Raw genomic sequence first — 12,425 nt, 5'->3', positions numbered from 1 at the left:
TGTAATATATGGGGATTAACAAAAGAATAAAAAATAAATTAAAATCTAAAAATAAATAAATAAATAAATAAATAAATAATTTTTCATTTTTAGAGTCATATTCTATCCCTTCATAGTAGTTACCCTTATTTTTGGTATATATATATATAAGTTGTTCTCTCTTTAAAACTTTGGGATACAGTTTCTTCTAACAGCCCAAAGTATACCCTAAATCTCTAGTGTTTGGCTTTGTTCTAGTCTCCTGCCTGATCACATTCTCTCCATTTTATTTTTTATAAATCATCTTTCTTTTTACAACCAACTTCTTACCTTATCAATTCCTTTAATTAAATCTTTTATAATTTTCATCTTCACAGTCATATTCCATCCCTTCCTTATATTTACCCTTATTTTTGTAAATATATAAGTTTTTCTCTCTTTAAAATTTTGTGAGGCACTTTCTCTAACAGACCAAAATGCGCCCAAAATCTAGTGTATGGCTCTGATCTATGCACCAGCCTCATCATATTTGATCATATTCTGTTTTTTTGTTTGTTTGTTTTTTTCTGTTTCGTTTTCTTTTATCTTTTTCTTTTTCTTTTGTTTCCTTTTTTCTTTCTTTCCCTTCTTTTCCCCCGGATTCCGCTCTCTTCTGATTTGTTTAGTGTATATTTTTCTGGGGTCTTGTTACCCTCTTAGCATTTTGTTCTCTCAGTCATCTATTCTCCTCTGGACAAAATGACAAGATGGAAAAAATCACCTCAACAAAAAGAACAAGAGGCAGTATGACTGCCAGCGACCTAATCAATATGGACATTAGTAAGATGTCAGAACTAGAGTTCAGAATGATGATTTTAAAGATATTAGCAGGGCCTGAAAAAAGCATGGAAGATATTAGAGAAGCCCTTTTTGGAGAAATAAAAGAACTAAAATCTAACCATGTCGAAATCAAAAAGGCTACTAATGAGGTGCAATAAAAAATGGAGGCTCTAATTGCTAGGACAAATGTGGCAGAAGAGAGAATTAGTGATATAGAAGACCAAATGATGGAAAATAAAGAAGCTGAGAAAAAGAGAGAGAAAGAACTACTGGATCACGAGGGCAGAATCTGAGAGATAAACAATACCATAAAACAAAACAACATTAGAATAATTGGGATCCCAGAAGAAGAAGAAAGAGAGAGGGGGACAGAAGGTATAATGAAGCAAATTATAACAGAGAACTTCCCTAATTTGGGGAAGGAAAGAGGCATTAAAATCCAGGAGGCACAGAGAACACCCCTCAAAATCAATAAAAATAGGTCAACACCCCGACATCTAATAGTAAAACTTATGAGTCTCAGAGACAAAGACAAAATCCTGAAAGCAGCTCGGGAGAAGAGATCTGTAACCTACAATGGTAAAAACATTAGACTGCCAACAGACCTATCCATAGAGACCTGGCAGGCCAGAAAGGACTGGCAGGATATATTCAGAGCACTAAATGAAAAAAATATGCAGCCAAGAATACTATATTCAGCTAGGATGTCACTGAAAATAGGAGAGATAGAAAGTTTCCAGGACAAACAAAAACTAAAGGAATTTGCAAACACAAAACCAGCCCTACAAGAAATCTTGAAAGGGGTACTTTAAGCAAAGAGAGAGCTTAAAAGCAACATAGGCCAGAAAGGAACACAGACAATATACAGTAACAGTCACCTTACAGGCAATACAATGGCACTAAATTCCTATCTTTCAATACTTACCCTGAATGTAAAAGGGCTAAATGCCCCAATCAAAAGACACAGGCTATCTGATTGGATAAAAAAAAAAAAAGACACATTGATATGCTGTCTGCAAGAGACTCATTTTAGCCAAAGACACCCCTAGATTGAAAGTGAGGGGGTGGGATACCATTTACCATGCTTATGGACACCAAAAGAAAGCTGGGGTGGCAATCCTTATATCAGACAAATTAGATTTTAAACCAAAGACTATAATAAGAGATGAGGAAGGACACTATATCATACTCAAAGGGTCTATCCAACAAGAAGATCTAACAATTGTAAATATCTATGCCCCTAACATGGGAGCAGCCACTTATATAAGCCAATTAATAACAAAAGCAAAGAAACACATCGACAACAATACAGTAATAGTGGGGGACTTTAACACCCCCCTCAATGAAATGGACAGATCAACTAAGCAAAAGATCAACAAGGAAATAAAGACTTTAAATGACACACTGGACCAGATGGACTTCACAGATATATTGAGCACATTACATCCCAAAGCAATGGAATACACATTCTTCTCTAGTGCCTGTGCTACATTTCCAGAATAGATCACATCCCAGGTCACAAATCAGGTCTCAACCAGTACCAAAAGATTGGGAACATTCCCTGCCTATTTTCAGACCACAATGCTTTTAAACTAGAACTCAATCACAAGAGGAAAGGCGGAAAGAACTCAAATACATGGAGGTTAAAGAGCATCCTACTAAAGAATGAATGGGTCATCCAGGAAATTAAAGAAGAATTAAAATATTCATGGAAACCAATGAAAATGAAAACATAACTGTTCAAAATCTTTGGGATGCAGTAAAGGCAGTTCTAAGAGGAAAGTATATAGCAATACAAGCCTTTCTCAAGAAACAAGAAAGGTCTCAAGTACACAACCTAACCCTACACCTAAAGGAACTGGAGAAGGAGTAGCAAATAAAGCCTAAACCCAACAGGAGAAGAGAAATAATAAAGATCAGAGCAGAAATCAATGAAATAGAAACCAAATGAACAGTAGAACAGATCAATGAAACTAGGAGCTGGTTCTTTGAAAGAATTAACAAGATTGATAAACTCCTGGCCAGACTTATCAAAAAGAAAAGAGAAATGGCACAAATAAATGAAATCATGAATGAAAGAGGAGAGATCACAACCAACACCAAAGAAATACAAACCATTATAAGAACATATTATGAGGAACTCTATGCCAGCAAATTAGATAACCTGGAAGAAATGGATGCATTTCTAGAGATGTATCAACTACCAAAACTGAACTGGGAAGAAATAGAAAACCTGACAGACGTATAACCACTAAGGAAATGGAAGCAGTCATCAAAAATCTCCCAAAAAACAAAAGCCCAGGGCCAGATGGCTTCCGAGGGGAATTCTACCAAACATTTCAAGAAGAGTTAATAGCTATTCTTAGGAAACTGTTCCAAAAAATAGAAATGGAAGGAAAACTTCTAAACTCGTTTTATGAGGCCAGCATTACCTTGATCCCCAAACCAGACAAAGACCCCATCAAAAAGGAGAATTACAGACCAATATCCCTGATGAACATGGATGCAAAAATTCTCACCAAAATACTAGCCAATAGGATCCAACAGTACATTAAAAGGATTATTCACCATGACCAAGTGGGTTTTATCCCTGGGCTCTAAGGTTGGTTCAACATCCACAAATCAATCAATGTGACACAATACATTAATAAAAGAAAGAACAAGAACCATATGATCCTCTCAATAGATGCAGAAAAAGCATTTGACAAAGTACAGCATCCTTTCTTGATCAAAACTCTTCAGAGTATAGGGATAGAGGGTACATACCTCAATATCATAAAGCCCTCTATGAAAAACACACAGTGAATATTATTCTTAATGGGGAAAAACTGAGAGCTTTCCCCCTAAGGTCAGGAACACAGCAGGGATGTTCACTATCACCACTGCTATTTAACATAGTATTAGAAGTCCTAGCCACAGCAATCAGACAACAAGAAGTAGTAAAAGACATCCAAATCAGTAAAAAAGAAGTCAAAATCTCACTGTTTGCAGATGATATGATACTTTATGTGGAAAACCCCAAAGACTCCACCCCAAAACTGCTAGAACTCATACAGGAATTCAGTAAAGTGACAGGATATAAAATCAATGCACAGAAATCAGTGGCATTCCTATACACCAACAGCAAGACAGAAGAAAGAGAAATTAAAGAGTCTATCCCATTTACAATTGCACCCAAAACCATAAGATACCTAGGAATAAATCTAACCCAAGAGCCAAAGGATCTGTACTCAGAAAACTATAAAATACTCATGAAAGAAATTGAGGAAGAAACAAAGAAATGAAAAAACATTCCATGCTCATGGATTGGAAGTACAAATATTGTGAAGTTGTCAATGCTACCTAGAGCAATCTACACATTCAATGCAATCCCCATCAAAATACCATCCACTTTTTTTCAAAGAAATCGAAGAAATAATCCTAAAATTTGTATGGAATGAGAAAAGACCCCAAATAGCCAGAGGAATGTTGAAAAAGAAAAGCAAAGCCGGCGGCATCACAATTCCGGACTTCCAGCTCTATCACCAAGCTGTCATCATCAAGACAGTACGGTACTGGCACAAAAACAGACACATAGATCAATGGAACGGAATAGAGAGCCCAGAAATGGACCCTCAACTCTATGGTCAACTAATCTTTGACAAAGCAGGAAAGAATGTCCAATGGAAAAAAGACAGTCTCTTCAACAAATGTTGTTGGGAAATATGGACTGCCACATGTAGAAGAATGAAACTGGACCATTTCCTTACACCACACCCAAAAATAGACTCAAAATGGTTGAAAGACCTCAATGTGAGAGAGAAGTCCACCAAAATCCTAAAGGAGAACACAGGCAGCAACCTCTTCAACCTCAGCCGCAGCAACTTCTTCCCAGAAACTTCGCCAAAGGCAAGGGAAGCAAGGGCCAAAATGAACTATTGGACCTCATCAGTTTAAAAAGCTTTTGCACGAAAAAGAAACAGTCAACAAAACCAAAAGAAAACCGACAGAATGGGAGAAGATATTTGCAAATGACATATCAGATAAAGGGCTTGTATCCAAAATCTGTAAAGAACTTATCAAACTCAACACCCAAAGAACAAGTGATCCAATCAAGAAATGGGCAGAAGACATGAACAGACATTTTTCCAAAGAAGACATCCAAATGGCCAACAGACACATGAAAAAGTGCTCAGCATCACTCGACATCAGGGAAATCCAAATCAAAACCTCAATGAGCTATTACTTTACAAAAGTCAGAATGGCTAAAATTAACAAGTCAGGAAAGGACAGATGTTGGCATGGATGAGGAGAAAGGGGAACCCTCCTCCACTGTTGGTGGGAATGCAAGCTGGTGCAGCCACTCTGGAAAACAGTATGGAGCTTCCTCAGAAAGTTGAAAATAGAGCTACCATTTGACCCAGCAATTGCACTACTGGGTATTTACCCTGAAGATACAAATATAGGGATCTGAAGGGGTACATGCACCCCGATGTTTATAGCAGCAATGTCCACAATAGCCAAAGTATGGAAAGAGCGAAGATGTCCATCAACAGATGAATGGATGAAGAAGATGTGGTATATATATATAGAATGGAATATTATGCAGCCATCAAATGGAATGAAATTTTGCCATTTGCAACAACGTGGATGGAACTGGAGGGTATTATGCTGAGTGAAATAAGTCAATCAGAGAAAGACATGTATCATATGACCTCACTGATATGAGGAATTCTTAATATCAGGATACCAACTGAGGGTTGCTGGGTTGCTGGGGTGTGGGAGGGATGGGGTGGCTGGGTAATAGACATTGGGGAGGGTATGTGTTATGGTGAACATTGTGAATTGTGTAAGACTGTTGAATCACAGACCTGTGCCTCTGAAACAACTAATACATTATATGTTTAAAAAAAAAAAGAAGATAGCAGGAAGGGAAAAATGAAGGGGGGAAATCAGAGGGGGAGACGATTGGACTATGAGACTATGGACTCTGAGAGACTATGGACTCTGAGAAACAAACTGTGGGTTCTAGAGGGGAGGTGGTGGGGGGTGGGTTAGCCTGGTGATGGGTATTAAAGAGGTCATGTACTGAACGGAGCACCGGGTGTTATACGCAAACAATGAATCATAGAACGGTACATCAAAAGCTGATGATATGATATATGGTGATCAAGATAACATAATAAAATTAAATTAAGAAAAATAATAATCAGGCGCCTGGGTGGCTCAGTTGGTTAAGCGAGTGCCTTCGGCTCAGGTCATGATCCCGGGGTCCTGGGATCGAGTCCTGCATCGGGCTTCCTGCTCTGTGGGGAGCCTGCTTCTCCCTCTCCCACTCCCCCTGCTTGTGTTCCCTCTCTCACTGTGTCTCTCTCTGTCAAATAAATAAATAAAATCTTAAAAAAAAAAAAAAGAAAAATAATAATCAGAAGGACATAGTTGATCTCTAAAGACATTTAATGCTAAACTGTTCCTAATTCTTTTCAGACTTTTGAAAAGGTACATGTTTTATGTGACTGTGTTTCTGCTATGTAGATCTAAAATACATTTAAGAAATCCTTTTTTAATTTCCTTAATAAGTTTTGTTTTAAGATCAAGTCTGAATTCTTTTCAGGTTTCATCCTTTAACACAAAATACCCAGCATCACCCTTAGGCTGCTGTTGGATTTATAAACATTCTGATAATTGTGTTCAGTAATCTTTTGCAATGCCTGATCAGTTGTATTGATTTTCTCCTTGTGTACAGATTCCCCATCAGCAGTGCATTTGTGAATCCCAGTTTAATGTGCTCTTACTGCTTATCACTGATTTCAAAAGCATCATGGTCAGTACTGAATTTATCTATTTTTTTTTCAATTTCATCAAGCTGGTTGGTATTTTTGTGTAAAAATATTTAGAAATTATGAATTTTTTAGGAAGGAAAATAAATGAGCATTTAGATATAGGAGTATGTGGTTTTCAGTGAGGCTTCAAGTGAGTTCCTACCTAAGAGTAATTAACCTATTTTGATGAAATTTAGGGAAGCTGGAGAGAGACTAACCCTTACAGAAGCGTTTGAAAGGAACATACTATGGACCATATGTGTATTTATTTATTAACGTAAGAATCTATTGGACAATTATAAGTATCCAAAGAAGAACAGTAGAATGTCTTAGCCAATGTGGGTCTTATTTCTCTGGGCAGGCAAGCAAACAATGAATGTAATATGACAAAGTTCTCTAATTGTGCATGAATGAATTGAAGAATTGAAGAGGTCTTTACTACATGGCTGCTTATGGATGACATAGGATATGAAATATCATAATTATTGGTTTTAAGTTGAATACTACAATCTCATTTCATCTCAATCCTGCTAGTATTTTTTAAACAATATTTCAATACATAGTGTTTTTGATTGGATCAAGGGCAAAACTTTAAGAACTTTTATGACTCTGATCTTGCATGGAGTTTTATCTCTTAGTTTGTCATTGTTTCCCCAAAAGCGCTCTATACATCAGTCACATACTGTCTCTGCATTCTGTAGATTCACTGAAATCATTGTAATATTGTGGGTTCCTTGAATCATTCTATTTCTTGGATATTTCTCACATCTCTTTAGATATGTGTTCGGCTTTCTTTAATGCCCTAATCCAGCCAGCAGCTAACCCAGTGGACCAGAGTGTCACTGTGTAGATTCAATTCTAGATTTATAAGCAGAACCACAAAATTCAGTCCAACACAATCAAATACTTAAATGTGGTTTTATATTATCTGAAACCTGTTATATTAAAAAAAGTATGTCTCCTCTGTACATGTAAGCTCATGATGGACAGAGAGCCATTTTTTACGCTCATGCATTATTACTACAAGAACCAAGATCTTAAGAAAACCGCTAAGTATTTTTAAGTGATGGCTATCTAAGGAATTCAAAATCCCTGCAACTTTGGAAGTTAGGAACTATAAAGGGTCTGATTGTTCACCATTCTTACAAAGTAACAACTTAGTCTGCCTGAATTCCATGGGTCTAGGAAGAAGACAGGAGACTTCTGAATCAGAAGCAAGGGACTATTAGTCTCAGAAGAACAGTGGACACATGGTGTCTATTCACAGACTTCTGGATTCCTTATGGTCCAGTCTTTTTTGTTTCTCTCCCACTGTGTCCAGTATCAGAGCTCCCCACTATGTCTCAGCACTGCTGTCCACATCTGTCTTCTCAAAATTAAAAATAAAATCCAGGTCTTCATTATTTGTGGCCTCAATTATCACACAAGCCTCTCTAGCTGATCTCTCTGAATTAAGTCCTTCTTCTTTAATTCTATATATGCCTGGCAATAAACTTTCTAGAGCACTGAAGTTATAAAGAAGCTTCCTTATTTAAGTAAAAAAATAAATAAATAAAATAAAAGGCAAAACAAACTTTCGTTTCCCATTAAAGAAAACCCAAACTCCTATAGTGGCTTTTAAGGTGTCCTGTAGATGGGTTCAATGAATTTTTCTAGTTTCAATCAGGAATTGCTTCACTTTACTACCTGTCTACCTTTACTATTCATTGGTTTTTGGCCCAATTTACTACCAGTATTTGGTAAATATTCAGGATGCCTAGTGTTTCCAACATGTTTTCATCAGAAAAATATCATAATTTTGTTTGGATCAAAATTCAAGTTAGGTCATGGATTTAAAATTATTAAGGTGTGAATTTTCTTTTAGTGCTTTCTTATTTTTGAAGGTAATACTACCTTATTTTTTTTTTGTAACAGACTCTGTATTTAAGCAATAGTCTATCCATATTTCTCCTTTCTTTGAATTGTCTGTTTTATCATATTTAACAATAAGAAAATATTTAAGATTTTTATACACTAAGTTCAATAAATACTTGCTACTAAACAATATTTTTTCAGTTGAAAAAAGTAGGATTCCCTACTTTTGTATCGTTGGGGTAAATACCCAGTAGTGCAATTGCTGGAACATATGGTAGCTCTATTTTCAACTTTTTGAGGAACCTCCATACTGTTTTCCAGAGTGGCTGCACCAGCTTGCATTCCCACCAACAGTGTAGGAGGGTTCCCCTTTCTCCGCATCCCCGCCAACATCTGTCGTTTCCTGACTTGTTAATTTTAGCCATTCTGACTGGTGTGAGGTGGTATCTCATTGAGGTTTTGATTTGGATTTCCCTGATGCTGAGTGATATTGAGCACTTTTTCATGTGTCTGTTGGCCATTTGGATGTCTTCTTTGGAAAAATGTCTGTTCATGTCTTCTGCCCATTTCTTGATTGGATTCTTTGTTCTTTGGGTGTTGAGTTTGATGAGTTCTTTATAAATTTTGGATACAAGCCCTTTATCTGATATGTCATTTGCAAATATCTTCTCCCATTCTGTCGGTTGTCTTTTGGTTTTGTTGACTGTTTCCTTTGCTTTGCAAAAGCTTTTTATCTTGATGAAGTCCCAATAGTTCATTTTGGCCCTTGCTTCCCTTGCCTTTGGCGATGTTTCTAGAAAGAAGTTGCTTCGGCTGAGGTCGAAGAGGTTACTGCCTGTGTTCTCCTTTAGGATTTTGATGGACTCCTGTCTCACATTGAGGTCTTTCAACCATTTGGAGTCTATTTTTGTGTGTGGTGTAAGGAAATGGTCCAGTTTCATTCTTCTGTATGTGGCTATCCAATTTTCCCAACACCATTTGTTGAAGACACTGTCTTTTTTCCATTGGCCATTCTTTCCTGCTTTGTCAAAGATTAGTTGACCACAGAGTTGAGGGTCCATTTCTGGGCTCTCCATTCTGTTCCATTGATCTATGTGCCTGTTTTTGTGCCAGTACCATACTGTCTTGATGATGACAGCTTTGTAATAGAGCTTGAAGTCCAGAATTCTGATGCCGCCAGCTTTGCTTTTCTTTTTCAACATTCCTCTGGCTATGCGGGGTCTTTTCTGGTTCCATACAAATTTTAGAATTATTTGTTCCATTTCTTTGAAAAAAGTGGATGGTATTTTGATGGGGATTGCATTGAATGTGTAGATTGCTCTAAGTAGCATTGACATCTTCACAATATTGTTTCTTCAAATCCATGAGCATGGAATGTTTTTCCATTTCTTTGTGTCTTCCTCAATTTCTTTCATGAGTATTTTATAGTTTTCTGAGTACAGATCCTTTGGCTCTTGGGTTAGATTTATTCCTAGGTATCTTATGGTTTTGGGTGCAATTGTAAATGGGATCAATTCCTTAATTTCTCTTTCTTCTGTCTTGTTGTTGGTGTATAAGAATGCCACTGACTTCTGTGCATTGATTTTATATCCTGCCACTTTACTGAATTCCTGTATGAGTTCTAGCAGTTTTGGGGTGGAGCTTTGGGGTTTTCCACATAAAGTATCATATCATCTGCAAAGAGTGAGAGTTTGACTTCTTCTTTGCCAGTTTGGATGCCTTTGATTTCTTTTTGTTGTCTGATGGCTGTGGCTAGGACTTCCAATACTATGTTGAATAGCAGTGGTGATAGTGGACACATCTGCCATGTTCCTGACCTTAGTGGGAAAGCTCTCAGTTTTTCCCATTGAGAATGATACTTGCTGTAGGTTTTTCATAGATGGCTTTATGATCTTGAGGTATGTACCCTCTATCCCTATACTCTGAAGAGTTTTGATCAAGAAAGGATGCTGTACTTTGTCAAAAGCTTTTTCTGCATCTATTGAGAGGGTCATATGATTCTTGTTCTTTCTTTTGTTAATGTATTGTATCACGTTGATTGATTTGCGGATGTTGAACCAACCTTGCAGCCCAGGGATAAATCCCACTTGGTCGTGGTGAATAATCCTTTTTATGTACTGTTGGATCCTATTGGCTAGTATTTTGGTGAGAATTTTTGCATCCATGTTCATCAGGGATATTGGTCTGTAATTCTCCTTTTTGATGGGGTCTTTGTCTGGTTTGGGGATCAAGGTAATGCCTGCCTCATAAAATGAGTTTGGAAGTTTTCCTTCCATTTCTATTTTTTGGAACAGTTTCAGAAGAATAGGTATTAATTCTTCTTGAAATGTTTGGTAGAATTCCCCTGGGAAGCCATCTGGCCCTGGGCTTTTGTTTTTTGGGAGATTTTTGATGACTGCTTCCATTTCCTTAGTGGTTATAGGTCTGTTCAGGTTGTCTATTTCCTCCCGGTTCAGTTTTGGTAGTTGATACATCTCTAGAAATGCATCCATTTCTTCCAGGTTATCTAATTTGCTGGCATAGAGGTGCTCATAATATGTTCTTATAATTGTTTGTATTTCTTTGGTGTTGGTTGTGATCTCTCCTCTTTCATTCATGATTTTATTTATTTGTGCCATTTCTCTTTTCTTTTTGATAAGTCTGGCCAGGGGTTTATTAATTCTTGTTAATTCTTTCAAAGAGCCAGCTCCTAGTTTCGTTGATCTGTTCTACTGTTCTTTTAGTTTCTATTTCATTGATTTCTGCTCTGATCCTTATGATTTCTCTTCTCCTGCTGGGTTTAGGCTCTATTTGCTGTTCCTTCTCCAGCTCCTTTAGGTGTAGGGTTAGGTTGTGTACTTGAGACCTTTCTTGTTTCTTGAGAAAGGCTTGTATTGCTATATACTTTCCTCTTAGGACTGCCTTTGCTGCATCCCAAAGATTTTGAACAGTTGTGTTTTCATTTTCATTGGTTTCCATGTATTTTTTTAATTCTTCTTTAATTTCCTGGTTGACCCATTCATTCTTCAGTAGGATGCTCTTTAGCCTCCATGTATTTGAGTTCTCTCCAACTTTCCTCTTGTGATTGAGTTCTAGTTTCAAAGCATTGTGGTCTGAAAACATGCATGGAATGATCCCAATCTTTTGGTACCGGTTGAGACCTGATTTATGACCTAGGATGTGATCTATTCTGGAGAATGTTCCATGGGCACTAGAGAAGAATGTGTATTCTGTTGCTTTGGGGTGGAATGTTCTGAATATGTCTGTGAAGTCCATTTGGTCCAGTGTGTCATTTAAAGTCTTTATTTCCTTGTTGATCTTTTGCTTAGATGATCTGTCCATTTCAATTATTGTATTGTTGTTGATGTGATTCTTTGCTTTTGTTATTAATTGCCTTATATAATTGGCTGCTCCCATGTTAGGGGCATAGATATTTAAAATTGTTAGATCTTCTTGTTGGATAGACCCTTTAAGAAGGATATAATGTCCTTCCTCATCTCTTATTACAGTCTTTGGTTTAAAATCTAATTTGTCTGATATAAGGATTGCCACCCCTGCTTTCTTTTGGTGTCCATTCGCATGGTAAATGGTTTTCCACCCCCTCACTTTCAATCTGGGGGTGTCTTTGGTTCTAAAATGAGTCTCTTGAAGATGGCATATCGATGGGTCTTGTTTTTTAATCCAGTCTGAAAGCCTGTGTCTTTTGATTGGGGTATTTAGCCCATTTACATTCAGGGTAAGTATTGAAAGATAGGAGTTTAGTGTCATTGTATTGCCTGTAAGGTGACTGTTACCATATATTGTCTGTGTTCCTTTCTGGTCTATGTTACTTTTAGGGTCTCTCTTTGCTTAGAGGACCCCTTTCAAGATATCTTGTAGGGCTGGTTTCATGTTTGCAAATTCCTTTAGTTTTTGTTTTTCCTGGAAGCTTTTTATCTTTCCTTCTATTTTCAATGACAGCCTAGCTGGATAGAGTATTCTTGGCTGCATATT

This window comes from Neomonachus schauinslandi, chromosome 2 (genome assembly GCF_002201575.2).
Source record: "Neomonachus schauinslandi chromosome 2, ASM220157v2, whole genome shotgun sequence".
Taxonomy (NCBI): domain Eukaryota; kingdom Metazoa; phylum Chordata; class Mammalia; order Carnivora; family Phocidae; genus Neomonachus; species Neomonachus schauinslandi.
This window is presented reverse-complemented; position numbering follows the sequence as displayed.